Here is a 16487-nt window from a genome sequence, read left to right on the forward strand (position 1 = left end):
TGATGGACAAGGAGAGAGGTTGTAACAATGAGGATAGAAAAAAAGAATATCTTTTAGCATATTCATCATATTATAACTATTGCTTTTTAAAAAGCATTTGATGTGCTGAATTATATATAGCCTTATAGAGGCTAGACGTGAGGTATATCTCACAGATGTACATAAGATACATAAGAATACAGGATGTATTCCATGACATTGGCAGAGTCCAAGTGAAAAGTTTTCCTATTTATGGTGAGATCCTCTTACAAATGCTTTGTATTTGCAGATGACTTTTTATCAGTTTACATTAAAGCCTGGAACATTGCAAATCCTCTTCAGGGAAATTCACAGCAATGCGAAAGTGATTGACAAAATCATCACAAGTAAAAACAAAGCAGATGAAATATATATTGTTCATACTGTGGTGTGCAGCTGTACAGCAGTCCATTGAATTTGCACTTCAGTGTATATAGATGAACTCAATGGACTGCTGTCTTTATATGTCAGAATTTGAGCAATACATATATATATATATATGTATATATATATATATATATACATATATATATATATTCTCATAGTGATGAGAGTGAGAGCAAGGGGGGGGTGGGAAGAGAAGGTGAAAGGAGAAGAGAGGAAGAGAGTTATTTATCAGGCACTTAGTATGTGCCAAATACTGTGATGGGTATGTATGCTGAGAATAAAAATATAAGCAAGTTATATAATTCCTACCTACAGAGAGTTTACATCCTACTGAAGGAAGACGACACGTGAAGGAGAGCTGGGGTGGGGAGTAGGTGGGGTACCTGATTGAAAGGAGAGAAGGAAGTAAAGTCCTGAGTCAATCTAGTTGGAAGTGAAATAGGTATGGCTAGGGTGACTTAAGAAATGGTAATTTGGGCTCTGGAGTCACCAGTCAAGAATTAGGGCCCAAGGAGGGAGGTTTCTCCAGGATAGGAAAGCACATGGTAAGGAGACAAGAAGTCCAGACTGTTGAAGTGCAAGAGGAATGATCACAAAGAAGGCCCCTCAGAAAATCTATGTATAAAGATAACTAGCTATTATCGTGGACAGGAAATGTGAAATGAATAAGCTGGGATCATGATTTCATTTGCAGGAGAAGACTGGCTAGATCAGTTTGGAAATGTCGTCATGCGCTCAATAATCCCAAACTGCTTACCACTACAATAAGAGTACCTCTTCAATACAAATATTTTCCTAGGGATTCTCATATGGTTGTGAATCATGAAACATCATGAGCACAGTATAATCAAAATTTTACATTAACCAAAAAGCAAATAGAAAGACACATGATGGGTGTAAGTAAGATGCAGCATATTACCAACATTTAAAAGAGAGCATAAAAGATTTTACCACTAATTCTTAAATGCCATCCATCATCAAGGACATATTTAACTAGAAAAGAAGCTTGATGACTCATGTAGGGAGGAGAGCCAATAGATGCATAGACTACTATACTCACATCCTTGAGTTAGCACAAGTATTTTATAGAAGATGTATGGAAAGACATGAGCAAGATTCACATAGGATGAGAATATGTGGAAGGGTTCCAATCTGTATAAGGAGAGGGAGAACTCAGACCCAGCTAAAATGCCACCTTCTACAGGAAGCCTTGCCCAATCCCTCTTAATTCTAGTGCCTTCCCTCTGTTGATTTTCCTATTTAATCTCTATATAGCTTAGTCATACATAGTTTTTTGTATGTTGTCTTCCCCCATTAGATTACAAGATCCTCAAGGGCAAGTTATGTCTTTTGCCTTTCTCTGTGTCCCCAGCACTTAGCCCAGTATCTGGCACATGCTAGCTACTTAATAAATGTTTATCAACTGACTAAAATCTAGAACCAATCAGTCTCAAGTTATCATTGATTGCTAGAACAGTTAAACTATAATATTGAACACATGGCTTAGTGAACATTTTGATACCTTTGTCACTAATTCTTACAACTTATTGACTGCAGCTTAATTTAACCCCGTTTTTATCCCTCAACTTAAATAGAATGCTCTTTTTCTAACTTACTCTGAAATTTTGTTGATAACAGTCAAAAACACTTCCCTATGGTTTGTCCATTGCCTTCAAGCTTTTGCACCAAATGTTTCCAGTCTACTTTCCTGGGCTGTTAATGGCTCTTTTCTTGGCCACAGGCAGAGGTAGCATTCTATTTAGGTTGTTACAGCTAAAAAGAGAGTTTTCATCTACCTTCTTCGTTCTTAGTTAGCTAGTCTGTACCCTTCCCTCTGACTCCTCTGCATCGTTTTCCCTCAAGCAGTCAAATAAGAAAGAAACGATATCCAGAAAGACAAACCCAGCCTGTTCATGAATTCCTTTTTGCAACTCAGCTCACTCATAACCTTAAAGATTTCTCTTCTGAAACACTAATACTCCTACAGGTATCTACCTCAGGCCTTACTACCTAAAACACCAACGATTAGCTAAAACTTCAAGTGGGATTAGCTGCCATCAAGTGGAGAGTGAGGACAGGACATAGGGTCTCTGTTTCTGGATTTATATGTGGCAAGGTCAGGTAATTTACAGAGTGAAAGAAAGGGGAGGATATCAAAGACAAGCTACCCATTTCACAATTATCTATCAGGTTTTGGCCTGAATGTCATTCAAAATCACGCTGTGTGCTGTGATAGGCATCCATCTCACAGGCTACTGATTCCCATAGCAGGTACTATGAAGGAAAGAAAAAGCATACCAGTTGGCCTGAATAAAAGACAGCTTTGACCATAAACAGGCCTTACTGTTAATAGAATAGGCATTTTTTTCATTTAAAAATATATTCTATCATATTAAATAGCAAATATAGTTTTAATATCTTAAAACTGTACTAAGACTTTTGGAACACCACACATAATAAATGTTGCTCTGCTAGGGAATGAAATTAAAGAAATCCAAGTTGCTTATTTTACAAATCATAGGACCTAGAGAAGGGCACTTTGCTCCTCTCACCTGGGAGGTCACAGGAATAAAATGTCCTCCTGCCCCTTTACCTTTTTGCCTTGAAAACTGGAACTGAATATTACTGATCATTTAAATGCAATTGTATTCCTAAGAACTTCCTAGTTCTGATTATCACAACTTGACTATCATTACAGAACATCTAAGAACTTGTCCTGTCACAGTGAAAAGGACCAACATGTTCAAAAATATTTATAGCAGCTCTTTTAGTGGCGGCCATGAATTGGAAATTGAGGGGATATCCATCAATTGGGGAATGGCTGAACGAATTGTGGTATATGAATGTAATGGAATACTATTGTTGCACAAGAAATGATGAATAAGCTGATTTCAGAAAAACCTGGAAAGACTTGCTTTAACCAATGCTGAGTGAAATGAGCAGAACCAGGAGAATGTTCTACACAGTAACAGCAACATTGTGCAATGACCTACTTTGATAGACTTAGCTCTTCTCAGCAATGCAATGATCTAAGACAATTCCTAAAGACTCATGATGGAAAATGCTATCCCCATCCAGAGAAAGAACTATGGAGTCTGAATGCAGAACAAAGCATAGTATTTTCTCTTTTGTTTTTTCTGTCTTGTGGTTTTCCCCTTTTGTTCTGATTCTTCTTTCACAACATGACTAATGTGGAAATGTGTTTAATATGATTGTACATGTATAGCCTATATCAGATTACATGCTGACTTGGAGAGGGGGAAAGGAAGGGAGGAAGGAAAATTTACAACTCAAAAACTTATAAAAGTGAACATTGAGAACTAAAAATAAATAAAGAAATAGAATTTTAAAAGACTATAAATTATAAAAGAGTTGCCAAAGTGGTAAAAGTTCCTATGATCTAAATCAAAGAAGAGACAAAAAGATATAATAAAACTTATAATAACAAAAAGGAAAAAAAAAGAACTTGTCCTCTCAAAAGGCCTGTGTCCATGTTAAAACAAGGAATTTAAAAACCTGACAGGATTTTTAAACATATAATTTAAAATGACTTCAATATAAAAATTCCTCTCTATGCCCCTCCCTTACTCTCCAGATCTCAAGCATTGGGATCTCTCTCTGTTTCTGTAGGCATCATTTGTAAGATATCTTGCAATGGCATCTGTCTAAATGTCATAGCATGCTAGACCACCCCCTCTCCATTAGTTCTCAGGCTTCTAGGTAAAGTGAGATTACAGAATGGCCAACTAACCTGAAGGGAATCGTTGATTGCCTGAGTTAGTTGGCCCAGCTAAGGGAACACTCAGTTGCTTTACCTGCCCTGTCAGGACGAATTGACACGTGGAGCTTCTTTGTGGAGTCCACGCTCAGCCAGACACAAAGACAGCTTTGGGCAGGGAACACAGACTGACAGGGCAGGGTGATGAATCAGGCACTGAAAGCAAGGAAGTCACATAGACACACAGGAAAAATTCAGCATGCAAGTCACTGCCGCAAACAGTCAGTCCAAAGTTCAATGTGACAGCTCTGAAAAATAACCCAAGGAGGGAGAGAGGGTGGACACAGATAACATGGAGATAACATTTAGCAGAGAAGAGAACTCCCTGCTACCTATCTGCAATACCTGGGAAGCCTTAGATTTTAGTCAGCACAGTTCAAATGTTTGTCCCATAAGCATTATAGATTCAACATGTCCAAAATCTGACTCATTATCTTTCTCCCCAAACACCTCACCTATTTTTCTAATTTTCCTGTTTCTATCAGGGGCAGCTAGATGATAAAGTGGTTACAGTGCTAGGTCCGGAGTCAGGAAGATCTGGGTTCAAATATTGGCCTCAGACTTTACCTCTCTCAGCCTCAGTTTCCAGCTATAAAATGGGGATAAAAATAGCACCTACTTTTCAGGGTCATTGTGAGGATCAAATGAGATAACATTTGTAAAGTGCTTAGCACAGTGCCTAGCATATAGTAGGTGTTTAATAAATGCTTCCTTCCATCCTTCTTCCCTTCCTTCCTTCCAATCAAGGGCAGCACTGTCCTTCTAGTTGTTCAGATTCACAACCTTGGAGTCACGCTGGACTCTTCACTCTCTCCCATTTCTCCCACACAGAGACATATCCAATCAGCTGCCAAGTACTGTTCACATCCATCCCTTTCTCTCCATTCATATGGATACCACCCTAATCCAGGCCCTCATCATCTCTGAATCACACCTGAACCATTGAAATAGCCTTCTAGCTAGACTCCCTGCCTCATGTCTCTTCCCTCTCCTTTCTATTCTCCATACACTTGCTGGATTTATTTGGCACGGATCTGACTATTTCCATCCCCTGGCCAAGAAGCTCCAGAATAAATGTATACTCTTCTGTTTGACATTTCAAGCTATTTGCAAATGGGTTCCAGACTTGTTTCTAGGTTTATTACAGATTCCTGCATGCACTCTATAGTTCAGCTGAACTCACCTCACTGCTATTTGTTACCCCAATCCTCCATTCTCTGAACTTTTTCATAGACTATTCCCAATTCTTTGAAATGTATTCCTTCCTCACTTCAGTCTCTTAGAATTCCTATCATCTTTCAAGGCTTTGCTCAAGTGTGTACCCCCTACCCTAGTTATTAGGGTCTCTTATGACCCCCATATTATTTTGTATTTCCTCTGTATGTGGGGTATCCTAAAAATCTTAGTGCAGTGAAAGCTTTAATAGCTTAATATTAGTTAATATTAAGCTGGCAATAAAGTACATTAAGACCTTTGGAACAGTTTGTATGTTCTGTGTTCATGTTCATAGGCTCATAGTTTGAAAGCTGCAAGGGATCTCAGAGGCCACCTAGTCTAATATTCTTCCTTCATTTTGCGGAGGAATAGACTGAGGCTGAGGCAGAACTTGCCCAACATCACACAGGTGGGTGGCTCAGTGGATAAAACACTGGGCCTGAAGACAGAAAGTCTCATCTTCCTGATCTCAAATCTGGCTGCAGGCACTTACTAGCCATGGGACCTTGGACAAGTCACTTAACCCTGTTTGCCTCAGCTTCTTCATCTATAAAATGAGCTGAAGAAGAAAATGGCAAACAACTCCAGTATCTTTGCCAAGAACACCACAAATGGAGTCATGAAGATTTGTACATGATTCAACAACAACGAAGATCTAACTCCAGATCCAATATTCTGTATTTCATCTCAGCAGAACTTGAGTTCTGTAAATACTTAATACTTGTTGAATGAATTAATTAACTGGCACAGCTGATCCTGAGTTCCAAGGACCAGGCCCAACCTAGGAAGCTCAGGCAAGCTCGTTGGACATTCTTCCTGCTATATCAGTATTTAAAAGAATGGCAGTGTTTGAAGGAGGCAGAGCAGTCATCCTGGAAAAGTAGCCATGCTTACCTGCCTATCTACACTATGGACACAGGGTATACACATTTTGCTTCTACAAATATATACTAAGGTGTCTTTTTAAAATGTATTTTACCTTGTCTTATATTGAGACCTAATAACTAGTCTTATGTTGAGGTCAATCTGGTACAAAACATGCTCCCTACCCTCAAAAGCTTAAAATCTAAGAGCCTTTTTTCCCTCTACTCTACTACTCCAATATTATAATTTAGTAGTTCTTAACCTTGGGTCCACGAATTCATTTTTTACTATCTTGATAATTGTTTTTTAACATAATTAGTTTTCTTTGTAATGCAATATATTTCATTTTATTCATTTAAAAACATTTTTTCTGCGACAGGATCCATAGGTTTCTCCAGACCGTCAAAGGAGTCCATGACATAGCTCTTTTCTCTTTTCATCTTTTTGTTGACTTGTTTCCAGTTTCATCCTTCATTGTCCTTGGGATAACTTTGCTTAGGCTTCTCACCAAGTTGTATTTACACTTCTTTTTTTCTTTCTATTGCTCTTACCTGTTTTATGAGCAGAGTTCTTGAAACACGATAAGTTCTTAATCTTCCCTTTCTTTCCCTTTCTCCTTTCCTTCATCTCCCTATCTCATCTGGCATGGAAGTAGAGGGGCTATTCATTCTGATAGGCCCAGTGTGATTCCAAATGGCATAGCATTTTAACCTATTCTGTTTCACACTTGGGCCAATTCACCCTTCCTTAGGCAACATGGTGCTTTCCCTCCACATTCCTAGGGTCCTCACCATATTGAATGTCAATTGTAATATGAACCTTGATTGGCTTAGTCCATAGCAGCTCAGAACTCCCTAGCTCCAATCTCTACCAAAATAAAATTATTTATATCACTCTGATAAATAATATGTCACTACAATTAATTCTATTTGTTGTTGTTTTATAGATTCCAGAACACTGACATCACATCATAAATATTGGTCATTACCATTAACACTCATAAATAGAAATTTTCTTTGTTATAATTGCTCGGCAATCAATGGGCAAGCTATAAATCAGAGACATCACACTGGGAAATGTAGATCACTATGTTACTTATGAGAAACCATATCCAAGGCTTACACTTAGTCATACTCTAACCAGCAGAAACTACTTCATAACAAACCATTATGACTTCTGCTGCATGTTGTCTCAGCAAGTTTACATGCAAAAAACAAATGATGCCATTTCCATAGACTTTCCTTCAGTTTCCAGGTGCAGGACAAATAGGTTAGAAACAACAGGCACTTTTGTCAATGAACAGAAATTAAAATGATCAAAAAAAATTCATTGTTCAAGAGTGGGAAAGAAAGCTAAGTTATAATATTGGACCTATAAAGTAACTGGGCATTGGGAAAATTCCAGATACTATTGTCTTGACCACAGACATAAATCACAGATTTTCCTTCCAAAGATAAAATAGTCATTGCTTGTTACTTGAAGTGATGAAAATCACCAATTTTCCTCACATTTTCATTCAATAGGTCAGCAAACATTTATTAAGCATATACTATGTGAGGGACTGTTCTAGGGACAAAAAGACATAGTCCCTGTCTGCTAGGAGCTCAGAATCTAGTGGGAGATATGTTGTTTTTTGTCCTTCATTTTCTAAAAGAACCAATGACATCACAGGGAGATAACTCAACTTATGCATGAATTAGATTTAAGTGAGCCAGAGTTGCACAAAGTCAGCAGTCTCACTCTCTCTTCCAGAGTCATCAAAGTCCAGTGGCAAGATAAAAATTAGGATGACTGGTGATGCCCTGGGATGCAGTAGATGACATTAACATCTTTGATATCTGACCAACCTCTAAGCATTCCACAGTGCCTGCTTCAGCCACCATCAGCCACCTTCATAACTGTCAGAACAAATTGTTCTCATTCCACCAAGGGAATGCTTGGGGTAGACATCCCCCTAGTTAACTGATAGGTTTATGGCCCATTGGTTACCCTCAATCTGGGTTAGCCTGTCTGCTGAGAGTTTACTGGATGGTGTGGCCATGGTGCATGCTATAGCTTCTTGCAGCTACAGGTGAGAGTTGAGTGCCAGGTAGACACCAAAGGTGGATGAGCAGCCCTGAAAAGGTCACAGCAAGCCCTTACACCAGAGGTGCTAGTCCTCCTTGAACACTCATACACCTCAGTAAGAGATATGACATATCGACAAGTAACTGCAATATGAAGTGAAATATGCTATATACTTGAGAGGTCCTTAAAAAAATCAATGCATGTGTGTTTGTGTGTGTGAGTGTGTGTATGTGTGTAGGGGCAGTAGGAATAAGAGAAGATCAGAAGGACTTTGGGTGGGGTTAGGGAAGCAACACAAATCATAGAAGAAAGGAGGGTACGAATGGGTTTTGATATTTTGATGAAAGTAGTATCAATGCTGTTGATATCATGGATCCTCTAAAATTATGAACCCTTCAAATTATCCATCTTTTTTAGCTAATACAACACACTGACATGCCACATAATGCCTAAATCCATGTATTTCTGTTGTATTTTTATTAGTAGTAAGTCACAGAGTTTCTTAAATGGTGTCAGAACCATCACCTTTTTCTGGAAGATATGGAAGGGGAGGGAGCTAAAAATAGTTCTTAGGTAGTCTATGCTATAATTAGATAGACTATTTGCATTTGTCATTCTTATTTGCTGTCCTCCTTACAAGCCATTTCTTGGTTTTTCACTACTTTAGGGGGTTTTAGGAGAAATACCAATAACTGACTTTGCCAGATCGTTAAAGAGTTTGGATGTCCATGAAGAAAATCTTATAAATATTTATAAATATTCCTTCTATTTATTTCATCTAATTTTCTCCCCCATACTTAGAGAAAGCAGGATTGAAATTTTTAGGGACAATGTGCAGGGAATAGGAAGAATAATTCCACACAATATGTAAGAGAAGAGTGACATAGAGTGACTCAGTTGGGAGAAAAAGAAAATATTCAACAGAGACAGAAGTGATTCTTCTTTATAACAAAGATTTTCTTTTGGTCTCTTGGTGGGGTCGGGGGTGGAGGGGTGGGGAATTGACTTGGAAGCTTTGAAATGTATGGAGGAAAGGGAACAGGTAAGAAGGAGAAGGTGAGGGAAGGAAGAAGATGCCAAATCAGAGGCTACTTTAGACTAAAGCTTTTATTTTTTATTATACTTATATTAAACTTTAGTGGCTAAGCCCCTTGAAACAAAATGTAATTTAATGCTCACTTTTATGTACCACAGAGGTAGAGCCTAAAAAATAAGGCAAGCCAGTTAAAAAAAAAAGCATCCTTTTCCATTTCTAAGTCGACCTCCAATAAAGAAGCACTTTCCACCGTTGTTACATATCTTCAAGAAGCTTTACCTTAATAACTGAATTTTAAAAATTCTTCTGTCAAAAGTAGAAATTAATACCACTACTTGACCTTAGTAAGCCACAGGTTTGATTTTTTTTTCTGACATGGTGATGGGCTGAACCAAGTGATTCATACCTATAGTCTGGTCTCTCTCCCTGTTGACTAATGATTCATGGCTTTTCAGAAATCTTGCCCAGGATTAGGAATACGTTGCTGTAGTGAACCCACACTCTTCACTCAGGCAGGAAATGGAGCTAATCCTAGCAGTTCTTGAATTATTTGTCTTCTTTGCCATTTTAGATAGATTATTTCCCTCCTCTCATCTCTCCTTATGAAGCTACCCTACTCTATCCTTCTAGGTCATGTTAATTTGAGTGTAGGAACTTGCCTCTGGAAAAAGGAAGTTATTCCCCACCCTACATCTTCACAGATTGGGTGACAAGAGCTCTGATATTTCAATTATGATGTTTTCTCATTTCCTTCTGTTTTTAATAGTTCCCTCCAATGAGTTAATACCCATCCTCCTAGCCCTCACCTACTTTATTGAGTGACTTTTGTAATTTATTCATTAATAATGAATGATAAATCTTCCACAGAACACTGTTCACAAAAAATACTTTGGTTTCTAATGCATAATTCCAGGGCCCTACCTTCCTTTCTATGTCAAGCACATAGTAGGCACATTGCATAGACTGAAACTTGGATAATCTCTATATGTTGTTCCCGTAATGTCTTCCAGTTCTTGAGTGGCAACTGGAGTGTTATTCTGTTACAATTTTGTTTGGAATAGTACATATAATTTATTAAATACTCATTCAAAATATTCACTGAGCATCTATTCTGTATAAAGCACTGTTCTAGACATTGTCCTTGCCAACAAGGAATTTATAATCTAGGACTAGATACCTCTAAATACAATACAAATTGAATGGGAAAAGGAGAAGGGTATAAAGGAAGAAGACAAGGGTTATTGCTCTGAGCTGGGCCTGACTCACCAGAGCCCTGATAGTTCAGGTGCAATATGGGAACAAAATGACACAATAATAGCTCATTCAGTTAAAAAGAGAAGGATTTTCAACAAAAGTAGGCGTTGAGGACATCTAGAGTTGATTCAGCTGAGAGAAGTTCTATTGGTTGAGTGGTCCACTGTGATTCATTAGCCAATCATCAGAGGGCCAGCCTGGAGATCCTAAAGGCTGTTTTGTACTCAGGCAAAAAGGAAGTGATATCAACAGTCTGAGTCAATTATGTCTTATGACGGTCTCAATACTTTTAAAGAAAAATTAGCCTAACTTACTTGGAAGGAAGGGTGAAGATACTACTCCTACTACATGGGAAATGTTCAAGGAAAGCTAAGGCATGAATCTCACCCATAAAGAGTTTACAATCTAGTGAGGAAAAGAGATATATACACAAATAACTATGTATAAGGCAATATATGTGATAAGGCAAATAAGTATAAAAGCTACTGGATTGGGACTCAGAGTACCTGGGCTGAAATCCCAGATAGCAAACTTAGCATCTGTATAATTTCAGCAAGGTAGTACTATGGGAAGAACCCTAACTTGAGTCAGAAGACCTGGGTTCAAATCCTACCTCTTATTCTTAATGCCCGTGTAACCTTAGTCAAGTCACTTCATTTCCCTAATTTCCTCATCTGTAAAATAAGGGGATTGTATTAGATGGCTTTTGAGGTTCCTTTTAACTCTAATCCTTTGATTCGGTTATCCTACAACCTCTCTGAACTTCAAATTGAAATGGATAAAGTCTGGGCCAAGAGTCAGAAAGACTCATCTTCCTGAGTTCAAATTTGTCCTCAGACACTTACTAGCTATGTGTCCCTGGGCAAACCACTTAATCCTATTTGCCTCAGTGTCCTTGTCTGTAAAATGAGCAGGAAATGGCAAACCACTCCAGTATCTTTGCCGAGAAATCCCTAAATGGGGGCACAAAGAGTCAGACATAAATAATAGACAAGGCAGAAGTTTGATTCCTGACCACAAGCAGTGTGCTTTCTGCTGGAAACTACCAGCACAGCCAAGGAAAACATACCTTGCCAATACCCTGCATTGAGACCAGAGTAAAAGAAAGAACTGTGTGATATAGGTCACTGAATTGTTCTCTGGGCAAGGGAATCTTGGCAGCAGAAGAGTCCCCCAGCAGCATTGCAAAGGGCTGCAGTCCATTGGAACTGAGAACACAGGAGAAAATTGACAACCTCTATAGGCAGTGAACACCTGTATTGGAGGTTTTTTCCTTTTCCATGAGACACTCTATGAGAAAGCTCATGATGGTCGTCCCTTCCCCAAAGTCATAAAGGCAAATGGTGGCACTGTGGGTATAAGGTGGACAAAGGTGTAGTGCTTCTGGCGGGGATCAATGGTGAGACTACCACCCAAAGTCTGGATGGGCTGAGTAAGTGCTGTGCCCAGTATAAGAAGGATGAAGCTGACTTTGCCAAGTGGAGCTGTGTACTGAGGATTAGGGATTATAGACCTTCCCCACTTGCTATCATGGAGAATGCCAACGTGCTGGCCTGATATGCCAGCATTTGCCAGCAGAATGGCATTGTCCCCATCATTGAGCCAGAGATCCTCCCTGATGGAGAACACAATCTGAAGTGTTGTCAGCAAGTCACTGAGAAGGTCCTGGCTGCTATCTACAAAGCTCTGAGTGACCACCATGTCTATCTGGAAGGGACCTTGCTGAAGCCTAACATGGTCACCCGTGGCCATGCCTGTACCCAGAAGTATTCACATGAGGAGATTGCATTTGCAACTGTAACTGCCCTTTGCCAGACTGTGCCTCCTGCAGTTACTGGTGTCATCTTCCTTTCTAGGGGTCAGAGAGAAGAGGATACCTCCATCAACCTTAATGCCACCAACACTTGCACTTTGCACAAGCCATGGGTCCTGACCTTTTCTTATAGCTGAGCCCTGCAAGCATCTCCTATCACCTTCCTCTCTGGGGGTCAGAGTGAAGAGGATGCCTCCATCAATCAATGCCATCAACACCCACCCCTTGCACAAGCCATGGGCCCTGCCCTTTTCTTATGGCCAAGCCCTGCAGGCATCTGCCCTCAAGACCTGGGGTGGAAAGAAGGACAATGTGCAGGCTGCCCAAGAGGAATATATTAAGCAGGTCACAGCTAACAGCCAAGCTGCTCAAGGCAAGTATACTCCAAATGGAGAGTCAGGAACTGTAACCAGTCTCTCTTTGTCTCTAACCATGCTTACTAAGTCAAGGCCTTCCACCTGGGTATGTCTAAACACTCCAGGTCATCCCTCCTGGTCCAAGAAGAGGCTGAGATCCCAGAGCTTTGTGCTGACTTCTCCCACCACTCCTAACTTGTATGGTTTTGTTGCTCTCTGGTGAATCTAGTTATCCTTCCTCAGCCCACTTTTTCCAATAAACAACTATTTAACAATTAATTAATTAGTAATAGACAAAACAACAACAACAAGGACATTGGATTAGATCATCTCTAAAGCCCTTTCCAGGTCTACATTCTATCATGGTCTACATTCTATGATCCTGTAGTCATACTTCAGGAATTCAGAACAAAGGGAAGTCACTTAACGCAGGGGTGACAAGGGATTAAGGGATCAGGGAAGGGGCACACATCCGAATCTCTTTTTTACTAACCATTTATCATTCTTCGAGATATTGTCAATAGACAAATGTAAACATTTGGATGGCCAATATTAAGCACAAAGAAATTATGTGAGAGAGAAATGGAGAGATTTGGAAAAAGAATAAATATTTTACCCAAAGAAATAAATTTCCAATGGTGGAATTTCTCTGTAGTCTTATATCTGTAGAGAAATATATTTATGTGAATGTATACATAGATATAAACATAAATATTAATTTATATATAAATGTACATATATACAAATGTGTATATATACACCATATTTTCAAACATAGATGATTTAGCAATATTACTGTCTATATTCTGAAAGAAAATCCCCATGATTTAATGGGGCTGCAACCAGGTTTTTCGTAAGGACCTCTGCATTCCACCCACGACCTATTTTTCCAACTTTATTTTCTACTACTTCCCATTATATATTTTCATTCCATGTAGGCTATACTATTCATTGTCCTTTAAGCATTCCTCATTCATTCGAGTTTTGTGCCTTTTCTTGAGCTGTGCTCCTCATCTGCAATAGCCTCCTTTCTCTCTTATTACCTAATTTAGTCCTACCTGTACTTCAAAACCCAGTTCAGTTCCTACCTACCTCTTCAGAGAAACCTTCCTTATCTACCACACAGCACAATATTGTCTCCTTCCTCTGAATTCCTATGGCACCTATCAATTACACAACTAATTTGCTGCACATTAATTACCAGGGAATTGGTCAGGTCTAGCAGTTTGCTAAAGTGGATAAAAATTCCTTGGTCATAGTTTCTTAGCCAATCTGTGTTAGTAAGTCCAGATTTAGAGGACTGTGTGAAATAGTAGAATAATGGGAAATCTAATAGAGGTCAAAGCCCTCGGACAGGAAAAAAAGAAAAATGAGGGGGCAGCTAGGTGGTGTAGTGAGTAGAACACTGGCCCTGAAGTCAGGAGGACCTGAGTTCAAATCCAGCCTCAGAAACTTGACACATGTACTAGCTGTGTGACCTTGGGCAAGTTGCTTAACCCCAATTGCCCTGAAAAAAAAAAACCCAAAACAAAAAAACAAACAAAAAAAAAAAAACAAAAAAAAGAAAAAAATGAGAAAATAATAGAATTACAGAATCCTAGAGTTGTAAGGAACCACAGAAGCCATCTGGTCCAACCCATATATGGTAGAAAATTCTACAACATATCCAACAAGTGCTTCAACCTCTGGTTGAAGGTGCTTAATGACAGATAACTTTCTAATTCCCAAGGCAGTATCTCTTACTTTTGTACAGTTCTATATTTTGGAAAGTTTTCCTTTATGTCAAATCAAAATTTACTTGTTTGAACCCACTGCTCCTCATTCTGCTCTCTGTGACTAAGTAGAACAATTCTATTTCTTTTTCCCAGTGATAGTCCTTCGAGTATTTGTAGACAACTATCTTCTGAGAAAGGCAAAAATTAATGCAGCAGACACCTCAAAGACCAAGGCCAGATAGCTGCCAAATGGAATAAAGTCCAGAAATATATCTGAAAAGCAACAGATGGAAATGGTCAACTGTGAGAACAAATTGGTAAAACAAACAGGCCATCAGGATCGGAAATAATGAGTAGACATCCAGTTCTAGAGTGGAAGGTTGGATCAATAGGGAGGATGGGGCCATGTACAGACAGGTCTGAAGCCTGTGAGAGGATGGCTAAAAAAAGGCTTGTCTCATCCTGGGAGCTGGAGAAAAGGACAAAATAGCAAATAGGTTCACAGATTGAAATCAAAGGTAAAGGAGACACCTGTAAGATCCTTATAGGATATCCAAAACTCCAGGTGAGGAATTTTGGCAGGTCCAAAGAGGGAAGGGAGGACAGATTAGAAGACTTTTCTAAAGACAGAACTTAGCATAATGCCTGGCACACAGTAGGCACTTAATAAATGTCTATTGATTAATTGATTAAAGATATAACATCAGATTCCTAGATCTAGGACTAAGAAGACTCTGAAAGAGGCTAAGAATTCCTCTAGGTCCTACAGTAGGTAGAGTACCAGGTTGTTTGTCCTTCATTCTCAACAAGGACCATGACATCAGGAAGGTGATGCAGTGACTAGCAAGTGAATTGGATTTAAGTGAGAGGGGGCTGTGCAAAGTCACCAGCCTCACTTTCTCCTTCAGAGCAATCTGGGTCCAGTGGCAAGAAATAGATCAGGATGATTGGAGATGGCCCCAGATGCAGTGGGAGACCTTGGCCTTTTTAGGCTAAGGTCTTTCCAAGTTCTCACTTTGACTGAGGCAACACCCACTCAGTGGATAAAGCTAAGAAAGAAATGAGACAAGAATGGCCCCTTTTACCCGATAAAAAAAAGTCAATATGGGAGGGGAAGACCCTCAGGGTTTCTGGCCAAAACAGAAACAATTACTATTTCTCTTCACTCTGAGCCATCAGGGCACACCACTAAGTAGGGTTTGGACTGGGGCTTATTGTTGGGAATCAGTAAGAACCAGAGTAAACTGGATTTAAGGCAGAGTCTTAAAGAAAGGAATCTAGACCATAAACCCCAAGATATCTTGTTAGGTTTCAGCCATCAAAATTTGCATTCCTTTGTGGACAGAGGAAGAGAAAGGGAAGGGTAGGGGAAGGGAAGGGAGAAGGGAAGAAGGAAGGAAGGAAGGAAGGAAGGAAGGAAGGAAGGAAGGAAGGAAGGAAGGAAGGAAGGAAGGAAGGAAGAAGTTGCATTGCCCAACTGGAATTGGCCAGTTGGGTCCCCAGTGGGGCAGTTCAGACTACTCACAAGTTGTTGTTTGTCCTTTGTTCTCAAAGAAGACCATGATATCAGGAAGGTGATGCCATGACTTGCAAGCAAATTGGATTTAAGTGAGGGAGAGCTGTTCAAAGTCACCAGCCTCACTTTCTCCTCTTTTAGGTGAAGGAGACTGAAGATACACATGACCTTGTGAGCCTTGAAAGACCAGAATGAGATAAGTCTGGGAGCTGGAATTCATGCCAGAATTCACCAGGGGTTAGATGGCAAGGAGTGAAGCCTGGAACAATTTGCTTGACTTCGTCCAGCTATCAGTGTCGGAGATGAAGACTTATTGGCTATGCCTCATTTGGACAGGAATTCGGCAGGGGGCAAATGTTGTGTTCAAAGAGTATTAAGTGTAAGTTCTCTCCTCAGAGACCAAGGTGGCATAGAGGAGATTGTTCCTCTTAGGTATTGAGGAATATATTTATACTTGTCCTAGCTACA

The 16487-nt window shown here is 39.5% G+C and overlaps 1 pseudogene; it reads left to right on the top strand.

Annotated features, from left to right (window-relative positions):
- Positions 1–12875, top strand: part of LOC118854757 — a 28106-nt pseudogene extending 15231 nt beyond the window's left edge.
- Positions 12876–16487: the final 3612 nt, after the last annotated feature.

The sequence above is a fragment of the Trichosurus vulpecula genome, chromosome 6, assembly GCF_011100635.1.
Source record: "Trichosurus vulpecula isolate mTriVul1 chromosome 6, mTriVul1.pri, whole genome shotgun sequence".
Classification (NCBI taxonomy): domain Eukaryota; kingdom Metazoa; phylum Chordata; class Mammalia; order Diprotodontia; family Phalangeridae; genus Trichosurus; species Trichosurus vulpecula.